This window comes from Vitis vinifera, chromosome 15 (genome assembly GCF_030704535.1).
Source record: "Vitis vinifera cultivar Pinot Noir 40024 chromosome 15, ASM3070453v1".
Classification (NCBI taxonomy): domain Eukaryota; kingdom Viridiplantae; phylum Streptophyta; class Magnoliopsida; order Vitales; family Vitaceae; genus Vitis; species Vitis vinifera.
In genome coordinates, this window is record NC_081819.1 from 14341429 (window position 1) to 14352640 (window position 11212).

Below are 11212 nucleotides of genomic sequence, written 5' to 3' on the forward strand. Positions count from 1 at the left end.
AATATTATGAGGTAAAGAAAATATTTTTATTTATTTTCAAAAGATTATTTTAAAAAATAATTATATAAATATAAAAAATTATTAAAAATAAAACTATAAATATAAAAATTATTTTTAAAATATATTTAAAAATATTAAAAACAAGTTAAAAACTTGTGAACCCAAACAAAATTTTGTTTTATAAAATAATTAGAGAAAAATTTTAAAAATTATTATAAAAAATTGTTTATTAAAATAATTTTCAAAAACAGTTACTAAGTACAAAGCCTTAGTAGCCATGGCACAACAGCGACAAGCATCACATAGCGGAAACACACAAAATGCCCAAGCGTAATAGCAAAACTTGCAGAATCATAAGTGACGCTCATTCCAATAATGGCAACCCAAATTTCCACATAAAAAGGGACCCTGTGGGTGAGATATAAAACCAGGAGAAGCGAAGTAGAAAGAGCCATGGTGTTAAAAATCAAGAAAAGATATAAAGCTACCTTTTGGGAAGCATAAATAGCAATTCCTAGCACCTGCCCATTGTCGTTATCTTGCATGGTTCAAAGTCGCAGTATTGGTCACCGACTCAGAGGGTCTCAAGGCATATCGGTCTCGGTGTATTAGTTTGGTATCGGGCAATACGTAAAATAAGCTAATTAGAAAATTCAAAAAATTATAAAAATATTATGTAAATAATCAGAAAAATATATACAATTAAATAAGTTCAATTAATAAAATAAATTTGTCTCACATTTGACATTATTAAATAGTTATAAAAGTATCTGCTCAAAGTTATTTATGATAATGCTAATAAAATAAAATTATTTTATTTCAAATATAATAACATTTTTACTAACAAACATACAATACAATAATCAATTCCATGTTGAATGACAAGGGGGTTCAAAATCATCATCATCAGTCCTACGACAAGTATACAAATTGGGATGGCAATTCTCATAGTGAGGAGTTGGTTGAAAGAGTTGTTCATAACTCGAATATGTTGGCTAAGATGATTGGCTTGATGATCCATAATCAGAAAAATATGGTTTCGAAGGCTATTCGGGATCAACATCATATTGATAGTATATAAAACCTCGATAATCAATGCTACTGCTACTAGAAGATTGATCATATCCATATGAATCACTAGCTTGTGTTATAGTATTTGAATATCCCTCTGGATGCATCATTGGAAATTGATCAAAATCATTTCTACTAAAAGTACTGGAAGAGTTATCACGGTCTCTAAAGTTGTGATATGATCTATCATCTACTCCTCTAAAATACGGCCTTGATCCTATACCTAGATTTTGTAAGTGCTCATCAATACAGTGATAATTTGATCTATGATAATCATGTCCACTAGAATAATCATCATCGCTAGGAAATGTAGTTAGTCTTTTCAAATGCTTTTGTTGTTCCCATATCCCTGGTTGATATCCATTATTTGTATCTTGTGTGGCATAGTAATTTTCACCTCCTTGTGCCCATGACATGTCAGGATCTACTTGACTAACATAACCACCCCCAGTGCTACCATTTTCTCCAATACCCTCACTAGTGCCACCAACTCCTCTATTGCCCCCACTAGTGCCACCACCCCGCCTATTGCCCTTATTGTCACCATCATCACTATTAGAACTTGAAGAAATTGTTCTAGGAGCCTTATCTTTATGACGGGAATCAACATCTCTTTCTTGTGTAGCATTACTTGTACGCCTGCTAACTCTACGATTTGTGGCACCATCATCTTCATGAACTATTTTTCTACCTTCTTCATTAGTGAGAAGATCTTTATCTAACCAATCCAAATTATCAGATGATAAAATAGGTTCCTCTCCTTCTCGTATCCACTCATCTAATATATCATCATCACTAAAGATATGATTCAGATCAATTGAATTGTATAAATCTTCATTGTTTCGCTCTTACATCAAATTCTTAACTCGAAGTCGCATATTGTAGTGCACATAAACTAACTTATGCAACTTTTTCATTGTCAGACAGTTGCGCAACTTTGTGTGAATCAATGTTCATGTGCTCCAATTTCCTTCGCAATCTGATGAAGAACAAGTTTGCCTTAAAATTTTAACATCAATCTTTTGTAGATGTGGACCTTCGTCGCCATAGTTGTTCCACTATTCGACTATAATAAAGAAAATGCATACTTATTAATCACTATGATATATTTAACAAAAAATGATGATAATTTCTTATTTGTAATAGATGTTAATGTATTGAGTACCTGGAAAAGATTGATTTATTGCTTTCTTTGTAAGTGCACTTCCAAATTCTCCTCGGCCATCAACAAATAATTTTACCTACATCATTAACATTTTTTTTTTGTTAATGCACATTACATATACAAAATGCATTATATAAATGTCACAAACTATTATTATACATCGTTAATAGCTTTTGTTTGTCTATCCAAATCTGGCTCTAATCTCTTGATAACCTCCTTTAATCCAACTTTAATTTCCGGATGGTTGGAGAAATGCTTTGAATATTGGAACATTGGATTTAAAAAATATGCTGTCATAAGTTAAATAATGATCAATTTATAATAGTTTGTACTTGAAAAAAATAATAAAAAATATATAAAAGAAATTTTTTTATTACCTGCAGCATGCAAATGTCTGTGCAATTGACTTTCCTACTTTCTATCAATGACTTTCCAATACTTTTCCCAATGCTTGACCGATGCCTTGATAGTTAATTTAGCTTTATTCATTGCTTCATAAATGATTGATAATGTGAACTTTTTATCTTGATCAACCAATTTCAATACTTTGGTGAGAGGTTCCATGATGGTTTGAACTTCCCCTGCCTTCTTCCAAAATCGATCAGTTAAGATAAGATTAGATACCTTATCTCTTAGACTTTTTCTGCTCCTATCTTTATTGAATTCACACCACTCATTTGTTGTGCACATTCTCTTCAAATCGGCCTCATAAGGTATAAGACTCTCAAGCGAAATGAATTTAGTGGCAAAACAGGTTATTCCTAGCCTTAACAGATTTTTATCCTTAGTGAACACTTTCATCAAATTCACTATTTTCAAGCTATTATAAATAAATCTTGTAATCATCTTAACTTGATCTAATGTCTCCTTAATCTGCTTCATGCTTGCAATATCTTCAAGCATTGAATCAATACAGTGGGTTGCACAAGAAGACCAAAGCAAATGCTTCCACTTCTCCATTAACAACATACCGGTTGCTTTAAAACTTGCTTTATCATCAGTGACTACTTGAACAACATTTTCCTCCCCAACCTCCTCTACAACTTTATCCATAAGGGAAAAGATGTAGTCTGTTGTCTTAGGTATGTTGGTAGTGTCAACTGAAGAATGGAATATCATACTTCTATCATAATAAATTATGAAATTGATGATAGACTTTCTAGTCCTAGAACTCTAACCATCACACATGATTGTGCACCCATATATAGGTCATTTAGCCTTTAATGTTGTTATATATACCTCAAGCTCTTACACCTCCTCTTCCAAATATGTATTTCCAATTTGGTATCTCATAGGACCCTTGATGCCTAGACCTACTTCTGCTATGGTATCAATCATTGATTGATAGTAAGGCCCACTATCAACTGCATTAAAGGGTATTGCATTAAAAAGAAAGAATTTAGAAATAATTTTGCTCACTTTCTTCACACCTTCAATAGAAAACAAACTTTTTTATTGATTTTTTGCTTTGATGAGAACATGTAGGGATCAATTCATTTTGGAGGTATGCTAGCTTCTTCTCTTACATTGAAGCTACGTGTTAGTCTGCGCTTAATCCTAGCATTAGAAGGTTGTGAGGAACTACCACCCTTTTGATGCTATTGTCCACCTTCTTCAAAAATTCGATGACTTTCTTTCATTGCTTGTTTCATTTGTCTTCTTTTAAAATCAGCCATAACAACTTCCTCAATTTCATCATCAGAATCACCCTCATCAATTTCATAGAAAATTTCCCTATTTAAGGAATTCAAAAGTCGTTTTTTTTTTCTTTAACTATGCTTTTTCTTTTGAAGTATTAAACATATGTTGTCTAACACTATGTGACACTTCTACCGGTACACGTGGACATCCTTCCACTTGTCCGGATATATGTGCGATGTGTTGCTTTAATCTTGTTATATCGCCATGTATAACTTTCCCACAATATTTACACTTCGTGGTTCTTCTACTACCACCAACAGGTTCTGCATGCTCCCAACCAATATCATGTTTTGAAGCCATTTTGAAATTTTAACCTAACCATGTATAAAAGGAAAACAACTTACTTTTCAAATTAAATATATATAAACATATTTATATAAGAATTATAATATTCAATTTTCCTCTCACTTATATGTTTCATATTGTTACCATATAAAAATAAATTCTACTAAAAAAGCAATAAACACGATCTCACCTAAGTTTATCATATTTTGTTTTCCACTTATTTATATGTTTTTTTAATTAAAATAAATAATAGTTAAATAAATAAATATTTTTATAAAAAATTCTTTTAAAAAAGTTTGTTTTGATAATTATTGATTTCCTATTGTAATTTAATTGTAGAATATTATAAAATAAAATAAAAAAATGATTTTTTTTTTCATATTTGGTTTTATTATAAAAGAAAAAAAATTAAAATTAGTTAGAAATTTATATATTTTAAAATTAAAATTATTTAATTTTTACATAAAAAAAATAGGCGAAATGAATTTAATAGAGTATATAAAAATAATTTATTAACTTTAATATTTTTTATTTATTTATTTATTTTCTTTATGTTACATTTTCTTTTAAATTCTTTGTAACCAAACATAGCTTAAGATGATGCCAATTGAATTATTTTAAATTGCAAATTCAATATTAAAAGCCTATAGGCCCTATACCTTTAAGACCGCCCTAATTTTCAACAGGCTTGGTGGGTCACCCTTCTAGGTTATACCTTAATAGCTACAAACTGGGTCGAGCTAGGCTGGCCCATCCAAGAAATATTCCTGGTGCGACAAGACCAAACATACTAAAGGCCTAGCGTGCTTGGTCATGCCGAGTCACCCAATTTTTATTTGTTTAAAAACAATACAAAATATTGTTTAGAGAAAAAGTTTAAAAAATGATAAAATTTTGAGATAGAAAATGAAAAAAAAAAGTGTGAATTATGTTATTATAAATTGGTATTTGTTTTTAAAAACTATTTAAAAAAATATCTTTTGAGAATAATTTAAGTCTACTCATATAATATTAATATTATTCCTTTAGAATATTTTGATATTGGCTTCAACTTAAATTTTTATGTAAATTATGAAAGTCATTTCTATACTTTCACTCATGCAAACCCTCTTTTCTTTTTTAAATAATAATAGTAATCCTAAAATATAACCAAATGTTAAATAGGTTATATTAAATAACAATTTCTTGTAGAATTTTTTACTAGAAATTAATAAAAAAAAATATATGATTTGGGCATGTGGATGTTACATATGATTTTTCACATCGAATAAGGAAAAAAAATAGCGTTATATACTTATGAGCTCTTTTTTACTTGTATATACATTTTAAAACCATAGATGTCGTAGTTATTATTTATCCAAAAGTAAATTACAAAAATGTCTTCAAAAGGGCCAAAGACAAAGTCCATGGGACATGGCAAGCTAGGAGTGCAACCCAATAATCAAATCATGTAGAGGTAGAACAAGTGGAAAGGAGCGGTAGAATGACCCATCAACCAACTCTTACTTTTCCTAAATTAAAGTAATGAATCAAAATATATTGTAGGGGTGTTTTGATTTAAATAAGGTAAATCAAACTTTACCTTTATTATTTGCTAGCTTCTTTCCCAAGAACCCTTGCTCGTTATCTTTTTCCCCAACACACCACAACGACCACGATTTGCAGCCTCTCAGACGACTCGGACCTTCCCACTGCTACCACACAATGACAATCGGACTATCGGAGGGAGGAGGGTTGCCTTGCCGGCGTTCAGTCACCGTTGCGGCATCGACAACGCACCAAAGATGAAAAATCTACACTCTGGTAATGGTGGATTTAAGGTTAAGTAAGTTATTCTTCAATCGTGTCTATTTTTAAAGGCTTTTGAAAGGGTCACGGGTTTGTTTCAATTTTTCAAGGGTTTTCTTTTGCAAAAGAATTTTTGATTTCTCTGAAAAATTTGATTCTTGTTGTGATGGACTTCTTTTGTAGGGAATCTGTTGATTGTTTTTTTTTTTTCTCGTCGATCGAGTTAACTCGGAATATCAGTTGAGTCATCCGAGTCCAACTGATTCAAGGCTGAGTCTAGGTAAAAATTATATCAGGTATCAGACTCGTCACAGCCGGCGTCGAGGCGAATACGACTCGATCGATTTTTTGAACCCTATTATCTTGCCAAACATCGTCTGACGGGTTTGTGCCTGCTTGAAATGTGACGACAACGATCAAACTGGAGATTATTAGTGGAACGTTGCAAGCTTCGCTGGGGAAGGAGAACGCTTAGACTCAAGACATTTTTTTTTTTTTGTTTCTTCTAACCTCTGCATATGTTTTTTGATTCCTTATTCTTCTTTTAAATCTAGCCTTGGCATTTTGGTGGGTCCACCTCAAGGTTTTCTTCCATAAATGTTTTTTTTTTCTTTTTTTTTCTTGCCATGATTTGTTTTTTTTTTTTCATCTTAATTCTAAATAAAACTTAAGTTAGCTTAAAATTAAATAATAATTAATACTAATTTGTTTGTTTTTTATATGCTAAAAATCAACATTTAATGCATTAAAAAATAATTTAATATATTTCTAAATTTTTTAAAATAATAGAAATTATTTTAAAAGTTGTTGAAATTGAAGTCATGGGAGATGAGAAGAAGTACTAGTATGAAGTGATAGAAAAGAAAGGTGAAAAAAAAAAAAAAGATTCATGATGATAAAATGGGTTCGAGGTTGAGATTTTTTTTGTGGGTTTAAAAATGTTACTTTTTCTATTCAATACCAAATATTTAAGAATAAATAATAAGTTAAATAAAAAGTTATAAACAGACATCTAGAATTTGAAAACAAACTATTTTCAATAAGAAATTAAAAAAGAACACATTCTAAGTCAATAAATATGTTTTTTAATGTATTAACATGGAAAGAGGCTTTAGTTTTGGATGTACAACCCTCTTGAATAAATGTACACAAGTGGACCTACATTTTTCAGGTGTGTCCTCACTTGATGGCGAGACTCGCTTTTTATTTATTTAGTGAAAATTTTGATTTTTAAAAAGACTTGGAGTCGTCACTCATTGTAGTTTTTTTTAAAAGGAAAACAAAATAAGAAAGAAAACTTTATATGATTCCTGAAGGAAAAACCAAGTTTGTGAAATAAGAAGACATTAGAAAATTAACAAAAATATTGATGTTAAAAAAAGTTAAAGCTAAAAAATAAAAGTTTAGCCTTTCAAATAAAAGTTTTCAATTGCAATTAAATGAGAATTAAAAAATAATATATTCGCTGGTTGACAAACGCTTAAAGGAAACAAATATTCTAATTAAAGCCAAAAGAGAATAAAGAAAAAATAAATACTATCTTATTAACAAATTTCTTTAATGAAAAAGACAAGTTGTTAAAATCAAACAATAAATTTTGGACCTTTAATTTTGCCCTCACAAAATAAAGTTAAATTCCATATTTGAAAATTTTGCATAATTTTTGACTTAGAAACAAATTAAACCACCTTAATTTTGTGCAACTTAAATGAGAAATAAATTTACCATAATTATAAAATTTACATAAAAAAAAACTAAATTTGTCTTATTTCTCAATAAAATTTAGATATAAAATTTTCTCATAAATTGTTACTCAAGAAAGACCAAGAAAATATATTACTTATTTTGGATATAAATGGATTTAAAATAAATCTAAAAAAAAATTCTTAAACCAGAATTAAGATTTAATTGCATGTATCCACTATTTTTTTTTTAAAATTCATAACCCATTTAATTTAAAAAAAAAATTACAAATTTATGTAAATTGATTATTCAAAAATAAAAACAACAATAAAATAAAAAATATATATTGGAAAGAAAAAAAATGTACTGCCATCTTTCAAATCTGGGTGGGTTGATAGTGAAAGTCGATGACTCATCCAAAACCACTTTTCAAAACGGTGGGCTTCAAAATTGCCTTTCAAATTCAAAGACAACTGCACAAGATGACAAACAATTTTTGGTGGATTCGAAAGATTTTAGATCTGCGGACTTTAAAGGAATTCAAATCCGTCTCCAAGAGCTTATATAAGGCCCTCTCTTCTCATTGTAAGGTATCAGAAGTTTTAGAGAGAAAATCTTAAAGAAAGAAAACAAAGTGAGATTTCCTTCTATGATAGCCTTGTAATTGAGAAAGCTCTCAAATTTTGTTGCAAAGCTCTCTGCAAATATTGTAAGTCTCAAATTTTCAAAGTTCTTGTATATGGTTTTATTTTGAATGAAATTTTAGATTTCAAATTCAACTATGCACCAAGTTTATTATTGTGCATTCAAAGAACCTCTTTGAAAGTTTATGAGCTTTCTAGAAGCTCTATCAAAGTTATTTGGGTTTTAAGTGAGATCATTGTGACTCCTCCAGATTTAACCGAGAGATTTCTTTAAGTTCTTATTGATTTTCGGATTGAAGTGTTTTTCTTTCTACATTTTTTGTTCATTCCCCCGATCCTGCTATTTATTGGTATTGGAGCCAATCTAGTTAGTTTTCAAATTTAATTTGCCATTTTATTTTATGATTATTTGTTTAAATCTCAACTACTTAGCGTTGGTCAGCCCTTGTATCTGTTGGTAAGTCGTTATAGCCATGGTGGTGTTTAGGTGTTCCCAGTGGTGGTCCCACTAAGTTGCCCAGGATTTAAACAAAGAAACCATAAGACAAAAATGTCAAATTTGTTTGGAAATCTTTCTAGAAGTAGCTCTCATAGTAATACGAGTAGGATGGAACATGATTTCAAAATGTTAGAAGAAAATACTTCAAAATTTGAGAATCAATTGATACTTTGGAACAATACATCAAAAATTGGGAAATGTCAAAACAAAATATCAAAGATATTTATCAAATAGGAACTTTCAAATTTAGATCAATGTATAAAATTGAAGTGTCGAAAAACACACATTCTATAGGATTAGATACTAAAACTATAGAACTCCTTAATCCAAGAGACATCAAACTCTTAAGGGATCAATATTACAAAATCCTTCATATAGAAGCCATATAGGCGTCAGTTAAACCCTTAACCCAGATTGGGTTAAATTGGTTAGACGTTTTCGTATATCTAAATATGCAATTATTTATTTGATTTTGCAATTTGGAGCTATATGCCCTCTTTTGCCACATTTGAAACATTTTATATCTTCTTTATCTATTTTCTTTTTTGAGGGAAAATTTTAATATTTTTTATTGGAGTGTTTCTTGTGTTTAGGCTTCCTATAAAAGGATTCTTCTTTGAAATTTGAATATTTTTTATTTAACTTTTTCTTCTTAGATCTATAGAATTTTTCCTGTTTGGCTGAAGGAGGGAAAGGATTATCATACCCATATTGAGCACAGAATGATCCTAACTCTTTCTTTGATGTTCTAAGATCCTTTTTAAGGGTAGCATTAACCTTGATTAGAGAACAAAGATTTAATGCTTATTGACTAACAAAGTTTGCTAATTGGCCATAGGTCAAGGAATCATAAGGGATAATACCATTGTACATCTCTTTGATTCTCATTTGAACTCTTTGACTAAAGGATTTTGGTAACCCATTAAGGAATCTTTCTTTCCAATAGGGTTGGTTGACATCAGTTCTTGAGTGGACTTTAGCAAAATATACTTCTTTATACCGTCTATAGTTACTCAATTTTCTGCATCTAATGTTTTGAAGGATTTCTGAGGTACGAGCTTGGAAAGTAATTGGATCTGCAAGAAAATGTTTGGTTATAGCAAAGATTAAGGTGTGAACCCAATTTTGGTTTCTATTTTCATCTAAGCTGGTTTGAATGAAGATTTTTTCTTCTTCAGTAAGAGCATTGTCCCACCATCCTTTGAGCTGGCTTGTGAATCTTGCTATCAAGTGTACACAGATCCTGTAATCAAAGTTTCCTTTGGATTTATAGGTTATAGAGGTCATGATCATTTCTTGAAGAATATTCAAGACTTGATGATCATTTACACCATCTATGTTCCATTTATAGATGTCATTTCCATCATTTTTTGATTGGATTATTTGGCTTCTTTCTTCATATTGAAGATCGGGAGGAGTTGGTCTAGGATAATAATCCTAGTTTTGGTTTGCTATATGAAGTAATGAACAATCCTATTTATTTGAGGGTCTTGTTCCTAAAAAATATTTTGTATTTGATTCACATTTGTTGGAGTGATTTCTTTTATTAAACCTGATATTTCAAAAGAATTTGTTGCATTAGTTTATTCTAGTGTAGATATAAATTGTGTACATGAAGGATTAATTCCTACTGTATGCTTTGAAAAAACTTTTCAAGGAGCTGTTAGTGCAAACACTCAACCTTTACAGATAGATTACAAAATTTCAAATGTTCATATTTGTAATAAGAATATTTGTTTCAAGACTTTTCTTTTACTTGTCAAAGACATGAATAAAGAGATAATATGAGGAACACCCTTCCTTGCTCTACTTTATCATTTTAGAGTAGATGAAGGACTCAAAAAAGTTTATAAGGGCCAGGAAATTTGTTTCAAATTTATTAGCTCTTTAAAAATGAAAGAATTAAATATTCTTGAAGATAATAAAGTAAATCTAATTCAAAAGAAGAAACAATATATCAAATTTATAAGCAAAGAAATACATTAGAAAATAATGAAAGAAAATATTTTACAAAAAGATAAAATCAAACAACGAAATAAATTTTGGACCTTTAATTTTTCCCTCACAAAATAAAGTTAAATTCCATATTTGAAAATTTTGCATAATTCTTGACTTAGAAACAAATCAAACCACCTTAATTTTGTGCAACTTAAATGAGAAATAAATTTACCATAAATTATAAAATTTACATAAAAAAAACTAAATTTATCTTATTTGTCAATAAAATTTAGACATAAAATTTTCTCATAAATTGTTACTCAAGAAAGACCAAGAAAATAAATTACTTATTTTGGATATAAATGGATTTAAAATAAATCTAAAAAAAAAAATTCTTAAACCAAAACTAAGATTTAATTGCATGTATCCACTTTTTTT